This window comes from Triticum urartu, chromosome 5A, assembly GCF_056163025.1.
Source record: "Triticum urartu cultivar PI428250 chromosome 5A, HENAU_Tu73, whole genome shotgun sequence".
Classification (NCBI taxonomy): Eukaryota; Viridiplantae; Streptophyta; class Magnoliopsida; order Poales; family Poaceae; genus Triticum; species Triticum urartu.
In genome coordinates this window covers 574,382,612-574,399,342 of record NC_141877.1, presented here as the reverse complement: position 1 = coordinate 574,399,342, position 16,731 = coordinate 574,382,612, and the positions used below count along the sequence as shown (strand labels likewise).

Here is a 16,731-nt window from a genome sequence, read left to right as displayed (position 1 = left end):
CGAGCTGCAAGCATCCCCGTGACCCGGAGCACTGGCCGTCAAGGAGGGCGGGAGAGGAGGCAGCTCGTAAGCGCTCTGGGTGCTCTGGCAGGCCAAGGGGGTCCCTCCCATCTCCATGGCGATGTCCGGCTCCCAAGTGCTCTGGGAGGGCCATGGCAGCGTGGTGTCAAACATCAGTTGTGTCTGCCTTTTCGGCAGACCCCAGCTCTGGGGCATCTCCCAGTAGTCTTGTGGTTCTGGCACTGGGGGGGCAAGCCAGCTGAGTGCATGCGGCAGAGGCGGCAGCTCAAAGCTGCTGCAGCCTTGATCGAAAGAAGAGGCCGTCCCAGCCGTGACGATCGCTTCAGCGCTGCTGGCCCCGACCCCGCCTGCGTTGGGGGAGAACTGACGTGGTGGCGAGTATAGAGGCAGCATGCCACTGAGACCGTGATCCCTCCCTTCCCGCTCTTCTTCAAGGAGGCTTGTGTGTGCCCAGGCGTTCGCAGCTAGCTCCGCAGATGGCAGATCAGAGGGCTGCAGCCCGCCGGCAGTCCCGACAGCCACAGCCAGCGTGCTCTGGGCATCGCTTCTTTCATGATCAGAGTCTTCCTGCATCTCTTGTCCCCTTGACCCAGCAGCGGGTGCTGCCTGGACCACCTGGAGCGCCGGAGTGATGAAAACCCGCCCCGAGTCTTGTGCATCCATGGCCGCCGGTCGAGACGGCCGGGCTCGCGTCCAGCATCGGACTTGAGCTCTGCCCGCGGTCTGTGGGGGCCGCAGATGTCCCCTCGTCCCGCCTCCGGTACCGTCGAGGCTCCGGCTCCCGTGCAGACGTGTCCCGGCAGTGCGCACGGTCGCGGACTCCCTGCCAGAACCGAGACTGCGCTCCGCTCCACTTCCCGCGCCTCCTTCCCTGGCCATTGTCGCGGTCGTCTCTATCGTCGTCCGGGCGGCGACGCACAGGGGGAGCACGCGTTGGTGCCTTCGGACGAGCTCTGCACTCACCATCCTTCGTGCCCATGTGCCAGTCTTTGTGGCAGTAGACACGCGGCCATTCCTGATCCCCATCACGCATCGGGCTTGCCGCAGGCGAGATGGGAGTGTAGTCCTTGACCACGTCCAGGTGGATTAGGACAGGAAAATGCGGCCCTTCTTTGCCCTGCTCCGCCGGCACACCCTCCGGCAGTGAATCCCTTGAGTGCACCACGTCGTCGCGGTTGATGACATTGAACTCAGAGGCGCGCGGGATGAGGTCCGCATCCCATGTCCAGAGCCACGCGAAGAGGGCGGAGCGATTGGCCTTGGTCAGGGACTGCCGCTCGATGAGGTCGAGTTTGCAGCATTTGCCGATCACCTCTTGCATGTTGTCCCAGTCCCATGCGTTCAGCGGCAGGCCCTCAATGTCCACCCTGCAGTAGTAGCGCCAGACCCGGCTGCCGCCCGGAGGGGGGAACCAGGGCCGGAGCTGGAACTTGACGCCGGCCACCTCCATGTAGCGCCCTTCGAAGACCATGTCGCGCTGTCGACGCTCCTTCAGGGTGAGGATGAAATCCTCCGGGAAGCAAGGAGCCACGTCGATGTCGCGCCAGGGAAAGCGGTGGTCGCGCTCGATGGCCCTCACCACCATGTACACCGAGATGGCGTCGCAGGGCCCAGTGGCAGTGAGCAACAACGCTGTGGTTCTGAGGCGGTAGGACTCCGCCTCCATCGTCGGTGTGCTGACCACCGAGCTGATGGACGTCGCCGGCCTACGATGCGCCGCCCCCGGAATGTACTCCTCCTCCATTGGACCTTGGGGCGGCACCGGAGCACTCGGCGGGGGTGCGGCAGGGCCTTCCTTTGGTGCCTGCAGATAGCGGTGGACGGCGGGGGGGCGCGATGAGGCGTGGGGGGTGCGCAGCGTGGCGGAAGTGGGATGGGGGGCGTGCCCAGCAGTGTCTTTTCTACGAACAGGGCACTCACGCTCGAGATGGCCCGTTCGCTTGCAGGTGTAGCAGATTCGAGGGTCGCGGCACTCGAAGAATTTATGCCGGGGGGCGAGGCATCGGTAGCAGCAGTTCCCAAATCTCCTCTTGAAGGCTTCTGCAGCTGCGGATGCCGGGCGTTCATGGCGAGATCCCGCCGAATCCTGTGGCCGCTGCCGCGGGCAATCTATCTGGCGCCTCGCCAGGCTCCTCTCACGCCTCGAGAGCACCAGCGTCCACTCGCGGCTCGCTGTGGCGGGGTCAGGCGGTACGGGCGGCGTGCAAATCTGATGCCCAGACGCAGGAGATCCCTCGCGTGCCTGACGAGCAGCGGCGCCCGGAGCGGGGCTGGCGTCCACCGCCGCAGGATCCACAATAATGGAGTTCAGGCGCGGCCTGGCCGGATTGGCCACATCAGCCCAAGAGCGGCGGAGGAGCTCTGGCAGCTTGGACTGAGCGGTGTGCACCTGCCCGGGAAAGGAAAGGGAGGGGGCGCACTTACTCGAGATGCATCCTCCTCTGCCATGGCGGACAAAGCCACACATGGAAGGATCCTCCCGGAGACCAGGTCCACCCAGCCCTCGGGCGGACCGACGACCGCCTCCCGGAGAGCGATACAGGGCAGCACGCGCCCTGATGCACCATCAATGAGCTGCGGCAGCCCCAGGCCGGCGAGCGTAGGGGAGGCCGGCGTGGTAGCTGCGGTAGGTGGTGGAGCGAGTAACATCTCAGTTGCGTCTCGATCTTACTACTAGTAGCCAGGGGGTCCAGGCAGGAGAAAGTACGCAGAATCCAAATTGTCGAACCCATTTTCGAGCACGGGCAATGAACTCCAATGATTTGAGGCGGTCGGCAAAAAAGGGCGCGGTACTCATTCCTGGCGGCAGTCCTACTGCCATCTTTTGCTTGTGACCCAGTTGCGGTCGTCATCGCTTGCTCGCCGATCACCACCATCGCTGAGAATTATTTGTCTGCTTCTTGCTCGAGTCACTTTCCTCTCTCGAACTCATCAAACTACTGCAAAAGGGGTGCTACTCCAATGAACCCATACTATGGAAGGGGCGAAAGGCAAAAAATCATGGGAGAGCAATTTTCTCTCATGTAAACACAAATACAGAAGTAGAGGCTTACATACACCCACATACATTTATCTTATGAACACACACATACCTTGCCCTTATGAGCACCTTCGAGAGACTCATCCGCCAGGTCTTAAAACTTAAGAAGTCATCATAAGAGCCTTGCTATCAACGGAAACGTCACCTCCCACTAAAGAATATTCTTCCTTCATGCGCCAAACCTGGGTTTGATCACTGGTGGATTGAGTACAACCATCCATCTAGCATCCATCGGACTCACCCGCCATGCACCCAAACCCGCCTTGACCTCTTCCTCAACACCATGCACCTGGCCTCCTATCATCGAGATCCACCTAGCATCCATCGCCGCCAACCCGCCTCCCTCTCGCATGCAGGAGGCATGCCAGCGCGGCGGCGGTGCTCCTCTTGGCGGGCGACACTGAGCCTCCGACTGTCGTGTTCGTTCAAATGGGTCTTGTGCGTTGGGTACACTCGCAATGTTCATCTATCCGCTTGTGTCTATCTGTCCGTTTGCAGACCCAAACGGACAAAAAGGGACAAAATTCGCATCCATTTAGATCGTTGCATTGGAGTTGGTTTAAGAGCATCTACATCCGGAGTTGGCAAAGGCCCCTATATGCCCGCCGACACGCCCGTGCAGATCCGCAAACAGTGACTGAGTAGACATTTAAAGTTTGCTACCATAACTAGATCCATCAAACCAAATCCTCAAATTCACACTAGTCTCATGCAACATTACGTAGTTGACACATATGTTATCGAACTACCAAAATTTGACATGTTTCACTAACTACGAATGAAATGACAACAACAGAAGTTCATCCACGGCCGCCCTTACCCTTGCCATCTTCCTTGTGGGAGTAGTGACGGAGTCAAATCCACCATATGTCAGGTAACGGGTCCCGAATTGGTAGTCTTGGCACGATGGTAATAGGGACACATGAGTTTAATATTACCCAGGTTCAGGTTCAGGACCTCTTGAAATAATACCCTACATGCTACTTTGATTGTATTCATTTCGAGGGAGGGAGGGGGGGTACAAAGTACATGTGATCTACCACGAGGTCGTGTGTGACTGAGTTGTTGTCTCGTCTCTAGGATGTGTTAAGATTGTAATGATCTATCAACTACTAGTCTAGCCTTGTCTTATATAATGTATCAGATGTTGGGGAACGTAGTAATTTCAAAAAAAATCCTACACACACGCAAGATCATGGTGATGCATAGCAACGAGAGGGGAGAGTGTTGTCCACGTACCCTCGTAGACCGAAAGCGGAAGCGTTAGCACAACGCGGTTGATGTAGTCGTACTTCTTCACGATCCGACCGATCAAGTATCGAACGTACGGCACCTCCGAGTTCAGCACACGTTCAACCCGATGACGTCCCTCGAAATCCGATCCAGCCGAGTGTTGAAGGAGAGTTTTGTCAGCACGACGGCGTGGTGACGATGATGATGTTCTACCAACGCAGGGCTTCGCCTAAGAACCACTATAGTATTATCGAGGTGGACTATGGTGGAGGGGGGCACCGCACACGGCTAAAAGATCAAACGATCAATTGTTGTGTCTCTAGGGTGCCCCCTGCCCCTGTATATAAAGGAGTAAGGGGGGGTGCAGCCGGCCAAGAGAGAGGGCACAACAGGAGGAGTCCTACTCCCACCGGGAGTAGGACTCCCCCCCCCCCTTTCCTAGTTGGATTAGGACTTGGGAGGGGAAAGAGGAGGGAGAGAGGAAGGAAGGGGGGGCGCCCCCCCTCTCCTTGTCCTATTCGGACTAGGGGGAGGGGCGCGCGGCCCAGCCCTGGCCGCCTCTCCTCTCCTCCGTAAAGGCCCACTAAGGCCCATTAACCTCCCGGGGGGTTCCGGTAACCTCCCGGTACTTCGGTAAAATCCCGATTTCACCCGGAACACTTCCGATATCCAAACATAGGCTTCCAACATATCAATCTTCATGTCTCAACCATTTCGAGACTCCTCGTCATGTCCGTGATCACATCCGGGACTCCGAACAACCTTCGGTACATCAAAACATATAAACTCATAATATAACTGTCAACGAAACGTTAAGCGTGCGGACCCTACAGGTTCGAGAACTATGTAGACATGACCGAGACACGTCTCCGGTCAATAACCAATAGCGGAACCTGGATGCTCATATTGGTTCCCACATATTCTACGAAGATCTTTATCGGTCAGACAGCATAATAACATACGTTGTTCCCTTTGTCATCGGTATGTTACTTGCCCGAGATTCGATCGTTGGTATCTCAATACCTAGTTTCAATCTCGTTACCGGCAAGTCTGTTTACTCGTTCCGTAATACATCATCCCGCAACTAACTCATTAGTTGCAATGCTTGCAAGGCTTAAGTGATGTGCATTACCGAGAGGGCCCAGAGATACCTCTCCGACAATCGGAGTGACAAATCCTAATCTCGAAATACGCCAACCCAACAAGTACCTTCGGAGACACCTGTGGAGCACCTTTATAATCACCCAGTTACGTTGTGACGTTTGGTAGCACACAAAGTGTTCCTCCGGTAAACGGGAGTTGCATAATCTCATAGTCATAGGAACATGTATAAGTCATGAAGAAAGCAATAGCAACATACTAAACGATCGTGTGCTAAGCTAACGGAATGGGTCAAGTCAATCACATCATTCTCCTAATGATGTGATCTCATTAATAAAATGACAACTCTTTGTCTATGGTTAGGAAACTTAACCATCTCTGATCAACGAGCTAGTCAAGTAGAGGCATACTAGTGACATACTGTTTGTCTATATATTCACACATGTATTATGTTTCCGGTTAATACAATTCTAGCATGAATAATAAACATTTATCATGATATAAGGAAATAAATAATAACTTCCTCTAGGGCATATTTCCTTCAGTCTCCCACTTTCACTAGAGTTAATAATCTAGATTACACAGTAATGATTCTAACACCCATGGAGCCTTGGTGCTGATCATGTTTTGCTCGTGGAAGAGGCTTAGTCAACGGGTCTGCAACATTCAGATCCGTATGTATCTTGCAAATTTCTATGTCTCCCAGCTGGACTAAATCCCGGATGGAATTGAAGCGTCTCTTGATGTGCTTGGTTCTCTTGTGAAATCTGGATTCCTTCGCCAAGGCAATTGCACCAGTATTGTCACAAAAGATTTTCATTGGACCCGATGCACTAGGTATGACACCTAGATCGGATATGAACTCCTCCATCCAGACTCCTTCATTTGCTGCTTCCGAAGCAGCTATGTACTCCGCTTCACATGTAGATCCCGCTACGACGCTTTGTTTAGAACTGCACCAACTGACAGCTCCACCGTTTAATGTAAACACGTATCTGGTTTGCGATTTGGAATCGTCCGGATCACTGTCAAAGCTTGCATCAACGTAACCTTTTACGGTGAGCTCTTTGTCACCTCCATATACGAGAAACATATCCTTAGTCCTTTTCAGGTATTTCAGGATGTTCTTGACCGCTGTCCAGTGATCCACTCCTGGATTACTTTGGTACCTCCCTTCTAGACTTATAGCAAGGCACACATCAGGTCTGGTACACAGCATTGCATACATGATAGAGCCTATGGCTGAAGCATAGGGAACATCTTTCATTTTCTCTCTATCTTCTGCAGTGGTCGGGCATTGAGTCTTACTCAACTTCACACCTTGTAACACAGGCAAAAACCTTTTCTTTGCTTGATCCATTTTGAACTTCTTCAAAACTTTGTCAAGGTATGTGCTTTGTGAAAGTCCAATTAAGTGTTTTGATCTATCTCTATAGATCTTGATGCCCAATATATAAGCAGCTTCACCGAGGTCTTTCATTGAAAAACTCTTATTCAAGTATCCCTTTATGCTATCCACAAATTCTATGTCATTTCCAATCAACAATATGTCATCCACATATAATATTAGAAATGCTACAGAGCTCCCACTCAATTTCTTGTAAATACAGGCTTCTCCAAAAGTCTGTACAAAACTAAATGCTTTGATCACACTATCAAAGTGTTTATTCCAACTCCGAGAGGCTTGCACCAGTCCATAAATGGATCGCTGGAGCTTGCACACTTTGTTAGCTCCCTTTGGATCGACAAAACCTTCCGGTTGCATCATATACAACTCTTCTTCCAAAAATCCATTCAGGAATGCATTTTTGACATCCATTTGCCAAATTTCATAATCATAAAATGCGGCAATTGCTAACATGATTCGGACAGACTTAAGCATATCTACGGGTGAGAAGGTCTCATCGTAGTCAATCCCTTGAACTTGTCGAAAACCTTTTGCAACAAGTCGAGCTTTATAGACAGTAACATTCCCGTCAGCGTCAGTCTTCTTCTTGAAGATCCATTTATTCTCTATTGCTTGCCGATCACCGGGCAAGTCAACCAAAGTCCATACTTTGTTCTCATACATGGATCCCATCTCAGATTTCATGGCCTCAAGCCATTTTGCGGAATCTGGGCTCACCATCGCTTCTTCATAGTTCGTGGGTTCGTCATGGTCTAGTAACATAACTTCCAGAATAGGATTACCGTACCACTCTGGTGCAGATCTTACTCTGGTTGACCTACGAGGTTCATTAACAACTTGATCTAAAGTTTCATGATCATCATCATTAACTTCCTCACTAATTGGTGTAGGTGTCGCAAAAACCGGTTTTTGTGATGAACTACTTTCCAATAAGGGAGCAGGTACAGTTACCTCATCAAGTTCTACTTTCCTCCCACTCACTTCTTTCGAGAGAAACTCCTTCTCTAGAAAAACTCCGAATTTAGCAACAAAAGTCTTGCCTTCGGATCTATGATAGAAGGTGTACCCATCAGTCTCCTTTGGGTATCCTATGAAGAAACATTTCTCCGATTTGGGTTCGAGCTTATCAGGTTGACACTTTTTCACATAAGCATCGCAGCCCCAAACTTTCAGAAACGACAACTTTGGTTTCTTACCAAACCACAGTTCATAAGGCGTCGTCTCAACAGATTTTGATGGTGCCCTATTTAACGTGAATGCGGCTGTCTCTAAAGCATAACCCCAAAACGATAGCGGTAAATCAGTAAGGGACATCATAGATCGCACCATATCTAGTAAAGTACGATTACAACGTTTGGACACACCATTACGCTGTGGTGTTCCGGGTGCCATGAGTTGCGGAACTATTCCGCATTGTTTCAAATGAAGACCAAACTCATAACTCAAATATTCTCCTCCATGATCAGATCGTAGGAACTTTATTTTCTTGTTACGATGATTTTCAACTTCACTCTGAAATTCTTTGAACTTTTCAAATGTTTCAGACTTATGTTTAATTAAGTAGATATACCCATATCTTCTTAAATCATCTGTGAAGGTGAGAAAATAACGATATCTGACACGAGCCTCAACATTCATCGGACCACATACATTTGTATGTATGATCTCCAACAAATATGTTGCTCTCTCCATAGTACCGGAGAATGGCGTTTTAGTCATCTTGCCCATGAGGCACGGTTCGCAAGTACCAAGTGATTCATAATCAAGTGGTTCCAACAGTCCATCAGTATGGAGTTTCTTCATGCGTTTTACACCGATATGACCTCAACAGCAGTGCCACAAATAAGTTGCACTATCATTATCAACTCTGCATATTTTGGCTTCAATATTATGAATATGTGTATCACTACCATCGAGATTGAACAAAAATAGAGCACTCTTCAAGGGTGCATGACCATAAAAAATATTACTCATATAAATAGAACAACCATTATTCTCTGATTTAAATGAATAACCGTCTCGCATCAAACAAGATCCAGATATAATGTTCATGCTCAACGCTGGCACCAAATAACAATTATTTAGGTCTAATACTAATCCCGAAGGTAGATGTAGAGATAGCGTGCCGACCGCGATCACATCGACTTTGGAACCATTTCCCACGCGCATCGTCACCTCGTCCTTAGCCAATCTTCGCTTAATCCGTAGCCCCTGTTTCGAGTTGCAAATATTAGCAACAGAACCAGTATCAAATACCCAGGTGCTACTGCGAGCATTAGTAAGGTACACATCAATAACATGTATATCACATATACCTTTGTTCACCTTGCCATCCTTCTTATCCGCCAAATACTTGGGGCAGTTCTGCTTCTAGTGACCAGTCTGTTTGCAGTAGAAGCACTCAGTCTCAGGCTTAGGTCCAGACTTGGGTTTCTTCTCCTGAGCAGCAACTTGCTTGCTGTTCTTTTTGAAGTTCCCCTTCTTCTTCCCTTTACCCTTTTTCTTGAAACTGGTGGTCTTATTGACTATCAACACTTGATGCTCCTTCTTGATTTCTACCTCCGCTGCCTTTAGCATTGCGAAGAGCTCAGGAATTGTCTTATCCATCCCTTGCATATTATAGTTCATCACGAAGCTCTTGTAGCTTGGTGGCAGTGATTGGAGAATTCTGTCAATGACGCTATCATCCGGAAGATTAACTCGCAGTTGAATCAAGTGATTACAGTACTCAGACATCTTGAGTATATGCTCACTGACAGAACTATTTTCCTCCATCTTGCAGTTGTAGAACTTATTGTAGACTCCATATCTCTCAATCGGGGCATCCTTTTGAAATATTAACTTCAACTCCTGGAACATCTCATATGCTCCATGACGTTCAAAACGTCGTTGAAGTCCCGGTTCTAAGCCGTAAAGCATGGCACACTGAACTATCGAGTAGTCATCAACACGTGACTACCAGGCATTCACAATGTCTGCAGTTGCTGGCACAGGTGGTACACCTAGCGGTGCTTCCAGGACGTAACTTTTCTGTGCAACAATGAGGATAATCCTCAAGTTACGGACCCAGTCCGTGTAATTCCTGCCATCATCTTTCAACTTTGCTTTCTCAAGGAACGCATTAAAATTCAACGGAACAATAGCATGGGCCATCTATCTACAATCAACATAGATAAGCAGGATACTATCAGGTACTAAGTTCATGATAAATTTAAGTTCAATTAATCATATTACTTAAGAACTCCCACTTAGATAGACATCCCTCTAATCCTCTAAGTGATCACGTGATCCATATCAACTAAACCATGTCCGATCATCACGTGAGATGGAGTAGTTTCAACTGTGAACATCACTATGTTAATCATATCTACTATATGATTCACGCTCGACCTTTCAGTCTCCATGTTCCGAGGCCATATCTGTTATATGCTAGGCTTGTCAAGTTTAACCTGAGTATTCCGCGTGTGCAACTGTTTTGCGTCCGTTGTATTTGAACGTAGAGCCTATCACACCCGATCATCACGTGGTGTCTCAGCATGAAGAACTTTCACAACGGTGCATACTCAGGGAGAACACTTTATACTTTGATAATTTAGTGAGGGATCATCTTATAATGCTACCGTCAATCAAAGCAAGATAAGATGTATAAAAGATAAACATCACATGCAATCAATATAAGTGATATGATATGGCCATCATCATCTTGTGCTTGTGATCTCCATCGCCGAAGCACCGTCATGATCACCATCGTCACCGGCGCGATGCTACCTCTTTTAGCACTGTGTTGGTTTTCCCCGAAGAGGAAGGGATGATGCAGCAAAGTAGAGTAAGTATTTCCCTCAGTTTTTGAGAACCAAGGTATCAATCCAGTAGGAGGCTACACGCGAGTCCCTCGCACCTGCACAAAACAAATAAATCCTTGCAACCAACGCAAATAGGGGTTGTCAATCCCTATAGGGCCACTTACGAGAGTGAGATCTGATAGATATGATAAGATAATATTTTTGGTATTTTTACGATAAAGATGCAAAGTAAAATAAAGGCAAAGTAAATAGCAAAGTAAATAACTAAGTAGTAGGAGATTGATATGATAAAGATAGACCCCGGGGCCACATACATCAGCATGTATTATCTCCAACAAATCAGTTGCTCGCTCCATAGTTCCGGAGAACGGCGTTTTAGTCATCTTGCCCATGAGGTATGGTTCGCAAGTACCAAGTGATTCATAATCAAGTGATTCCAAAAGTCCATCAGTATGGAGTTTCTTCATGCTCTTTACACCAATATGACCCAAACGGCAGTGTCACAAATAAGTTGCACTATCATTATCAACTCTGCATCTTTTGGCTTCAACATTATGAATATGTGTATCACTACTATCGAGATTCATCAAAAATAGACCACTCTTCAAGGGTGCATGACCATAAAAGATATTACTCATATAAATAGAACAACCATTATTCTCAGATTTAAATGAATAACCGTCTCGCATCAAACAAGATCTAGATATAATGTTCATGCTCAATGCTGGCACCAAATAACAATTATTTAGGTCTAAAACTAATCCCGAAGGTAGATGTAGAGGTAGCGTGCCGATGGCGATCACATCGAATTTGGAACCATTTCCCACGGGCATCGTCACCTCGTCCTTAGCCAGTGTTCGCTTAATCCGTAGTCCCTGTTTTGAGTTGCAAATATTAGCAACAGAACCAGTATCAAATACCTAGGTGCTATTGCAAGCTCTGGTAAGGTACACATCAATAACATGTATATCACATATACCTTTGTTCACCTTGCCATCCTTCTTATCCGCCAAATACTTGGGGCAGTTCCGCTTCCAGTGACGAGTCTGCTTGCAGTAGAAGCACTCAGTTCCAGGCTTAGGTCCAGACTTGGGTTTCTTCTCTTGAGCAGCAACTTGTTTGCTGTTCTTCTTGAAGTTCCCCTTCTTTTTCCCTTTGCCCTTTTTCTTGAAACTGGTGGTCTTATTGACCATCAACACTTGATGCTCCTTCTTGATTTCTACCTCCGCGGCCTTTAGCATTGCGAAGAGCTCGGGAATTGTCTTATCCATCCCTTGCATGTTATAGTTCATCACAAAGCTCTTGTAGCTTGGTGGCAGTGATTGAAGAATTCTATCAATGACGCTATCATCCGGAAGATTAACTCCCAGTTGAATCAAGTGATTGTTATACCCAGACATTCTAAGTATATGCTCACTGACAGAACTATTCTCCTCCATCTTGCAGCTGTAGAACTTATTGGAGACTTCATATCTCTCAATCCGGGCATTTGCTTGAAATATTAACTTCAACTCCTGGAACATCTCATATGCTCCATGACGTTCAAAACGTCGTTGAAGTCCCGGTTCTAAGCCATAAAGCATGGCGCACTGAACTATCGAGTAGTCATCAACTTTGCTCTACCAGACGTTCATAACATCTGGTGTTGCTCTTGCAGCAGGTTTGGCACCTAGCGGTGCTTCCAGGACATAATTCTTCTGTGCAGCAATGAGGATAATCCTCAAGTTACGGACCCAGTCCGTGTAATTGCTACCATCATCTTTCAACTTTGCTTTCTCAAGAAACGCATTAAAATTCAACAGAACAACAACACGAGCCATCTATCTACAGCAAACATAGACATGCAAAAAACTATTAGGTACTAAGTCCATGATAAATTTAAGTTCAATTAATCATATTACTTAAGAACTCCCACTTAGATAGACATCCCTCTAATCCTCTAAGTGATCACGTGATCCATATCAACTAAACCATGTCCGATCATCACGTGAGATGGAGTAGTTTCAACTGTGAACATCACTATGTTAATCATATCTACTATATGATTCACGCTCGACCTTTCAGTCTCCATGTTCCGAGGCCATATCTGTTATATGCTAGGCTCGTCAAGTTTAACCTGAGTATTCCGCGTGTGCAACTGTTTTGCGTCCGTTGTATTTGAACGTAGAGCCTATCACACCCGATCATCACGTGGTGTCTCAGCATGAAGAACTTTCACAACGGTGCATACTCAGGGAGAACACTTTATACTTTGATAATTTAGTGAGGGATCATCTTATAATGCTACCGTCAATCAAAGCAAGATAAGATGTATAAAAGATAAACATCACATGCAATCAATATAAGTGATATGATATGGCCATCATCATCTTGTGCTTGTGATCTCCATTGCCGAAGCACCGTCATGATCACCATCGTCACCGGCGCGATGCTACCTCTTTTAGCACTGTGTTGGTTTTCCCCGAAGAGGAAGGGATGATGCAGCAAAGTAGCGTAAGTATTTCCCTCAGTTTTTGAGAACCAAGGTATCAATCCAGTAGGAGGCTACACGCGAGTCCCTCGCACCTGCACAAAACAAATAAATCCTTGCAACCAACGCAAATAGGGGTTGTCAATCCCTATAGGGCCACTTACGAGAGTGAGATCTGATAGATATGATAAGATAATATTTTTGGTATTTTTACGATAAAGATGCAAAGTAAAATAAAGGCAAAGTAAATAGCAAAGTAAATAACTAAGTAGTAGGAGATTGATATGATAAAGATAGACCCCGGGGCCATAGGTTTCACTAGTGGCTTCTCTCAAGAGCATAAGTATTCTACGGTGGGTGAACAAATTACTGTTGAGCAATTGACAGAATTGAGCATAATTATGAGAATATCTAGGTATGATCATGTATATAGGCATCACGTCCGAGACAAGTATACCGACTCCTGCCTGCATCTACTACTATTACTCCACTCATCGACCGCTATCCAGCATGCATCTAGAGTATTAAGTTAAAAATAGAGTAACGCCTTAAGCAAGATGACATGATGTAGAGGGATAGACTCATGCAATATGAAGAAAACCCCATCTTGTTATCCTCGATGGCAACAATACAATATGTGCCTTGTTGCCCTTACTGTCACCGGGAAAGGACACCGCAAGATTGAACCCAAAGCTAAGCACTTCTCCCTTTGCAAGAAAGATCAATCTAGTAGGCCAAACCAAACTAATAATTTGAAGAGACTTGCAAAGATAACCAATCATACATAAAAGAATTCAGAGAAGATTCAAATATTATTCATAGATAGACTTGATCATAAACCCACAATTCATCGGTCTCAACAAACACACCGCAAAAAGAAGATTACATCGAATAGATCTCCACAAGAGAGGGGGAGAACATTGTATTGAGATCCAAGAAGAGAGAAGAAGCCATCTAGCTACTAACTATGGACCCGTAGGTCTGAAGTAAACTACTCACACTTCATCGGAGAGGCTATGGTGTTGATGTACAAGCCCTCCGTGATCGATGCCCCCTTCGGCGGAGCTCCGGAACAGGCCCCAAGATGGGATCTCGTGGATACAGAAAGTTACGGTGGTGGAATTAGGGTTTTGGCTCCTTCTCTAATCGTTTGGGGGTACGTGGGTATATATAGGAGGAAGAAGTACGTCGGTGGAGCAACAGGGGGCCCACGAGGGTGGAGGGCACGCCTAGGGGGCAGGCGCGTCCCCCTACCTCGTGGCCTCCTGTTAGTTGGCTTGACGTAGGGTCCAAGTCTCCTGAGTTGTATTCGGTGAGAAAATCACGTTCCCGAAGGTTTCATTCCGTTTGGACTCCGTTTGATATTCCTTTTCTTCGAAACCCTAAAACAGGCAAAAACCGCAATTCTGGGCTGGGCCTCCTGTTAATAGGTTAGTCCCAAAAATAATATAAAAGTGGATAATAAAGCCCAATAATGTCCAAAAACAGTAGATAATATAGCATGGAGCAATCAAAAATTATAGATACGTTGGAGACGTATCAAGCATCCCCAAGCTTAATTCCTGCTCGTCCTCGAGTAGGTAAATGATAAAAACAGAATTTTTGATGTGGAGTGCTACCGGGCATAATTTTAATGCAATTCTTCTTAATTGTGGTATGAATATTCAGGTCCGAAAGATTCAAGACAAAAGTTCATATTGACATAGAAGATAATAATACTTCAAGCATACTAACAAAGCAATTATGTCTTCTCAAAATAACATGGCTAAAGAAAGTTATCCCTACAAAATCATATAGTCTGGCTATGCTCTATCTTCACCACACAAAATGTTTAAATCATGCACAACCCCGATGACAAGCCAAGCAATTGTTTCATACTTTTGACATTCTCAAAACTTTTTCAATATTCACGCAATACATGAGCGTGAGCCATGGATATAGCACTATAGGTGGAATAGAGTGGTGGTTGTGGAGAAGACAAAAAGGAGAAGATAGTCTCACATCAACTAGGCGTATCAACGGGCTATGGAGATGCCCATCAATAGATATCAATGTGAGTGAGTAGGGATTTCCATGCAACGGATGCACTAGATCTATAAGTATATGAAAGCTCAAAAAGAACTAAGTGGGTGTGCATCCAACTTGCTTGCTCATGAAGACCTAGGGCATTTTGAGGAAGCCCATCATTGGAATATACAAGCCAAGTTCTATAATGAAAAATTCCCACTAGTATATGAAAGTGATAACATGAGAGACTCTCTACTATGAAGATCATGGTGCTACTTTGAAGCACAAGTGTGGTAAAGGGGTAGTAACATTGTCCCTTCTCTCTTTTTCTCTCATTTTTTTCCTTTTTTATTTGGGCCTTTTCTCTTTTTTTTATGGCCTCTTTTCTTTCTCCTTTTTTTTATTTTTTGTCCGGAGTCTCATCCTGACTTGTGGGGGAATCATAGTCTCCATCATCCTTTCCTCACTGGGACAATGCTCTAATAATGATGATCATCACACTTTTATTTTTCTTACAACTCAACATTACAACTCGATACTTAGAACAAAATATGACTCTATATGAATGCCTCCGGCGGTGTACCGGGATATGCAATGATGCATGAGTGACAAGTATGAAAGAATTATGAACGGTGGATTTGCCACAAATACTATGTCAACTACATGACCATGCTAAGCAATATGACAATGATGGAGTGTGTCATAAACGGAACGGTGGAAATTTGCATGGCAATATATCTCGGAATGGCTATGGAAATGCCATAATAGGTAGGTATGGTGGCTGTTTTGAGGAAGGTATATGGTGGGTGTATGATACCGGCGAAAGGTGCGCAGTATTAGAGAGGCTAGCAAAGGTGGAAGGGTGAGAGTGCGTATAATCCATGGACTCAACATTAGTCATAGAGAACTCATATACTTATTACAAAAATCTACAAGTTATCAAAGCAAAGTATTACGCGCATGCTCCTAGGGGGATAGATTGGTAGGAAAAGACCATTGCTCGTCCCCGACCGCCACTCATAAGGAAGACAATCAATAAATAAATCATGCTCCGACTTCATCACATAACAGTTCACCATACGTGCATGCTACGGAAATCACAAGCTTCAACACAAGTATTTCTCAAATTCACAACTACTCAACTAGCATGACTTTAATATCACCATCTCCATGTCTCAAAACAATTATCAAGTATCAAACTTATCATAGTATTCAACACACTCATAAGAGAATTTTTATTATTAATCTTGCATACCAAGCATATTAGGATTTTAAGCAATTTACCATGCTATTTAAGACTCTCAAAATAATCTAAGTGAAGCATGAGAGATCAACAGTTTCTATAAAACAAATCCACCATCGTGCTCTAAAATATATAAGTGAAGCACTAGAGCAAAATTATATAACTCAAAAGATATAAGCGAAGCATATAGAGTATTCTAACAAATTCCAAATCATGTATGGCTCTCTCAAAAGGTGTGTACAGTGAGGATGATTGTGTTAAACTAACAAACAAAGACTCAAATCATACAAGACGCTCCAAGAAAAACACATATCATGTGGTAAATAAAAATATAGCTCCAAGTAAAGTTACCGATAGAAGTAGACGAAAGAGGGGATGCCTTCTGGGGCATCCCCAAGCTTTGGC

At 46.1% G+C, this 16,731-nt stretch overlaps 1 pseudogene; it reads right to left on the bottom strand.

Annotated features, from left to right (window-relative positions):
- Nucleotides 1-577: 577 nt before the first annotated feature.
- LOC147972997 (uncharacterized) lies at nucleotides 578-1,997 on the bottom strand (annotated as a pseudogene).
- Nucleotides 1,998-16,731: the final 14,734 nt, after the last annotated feature.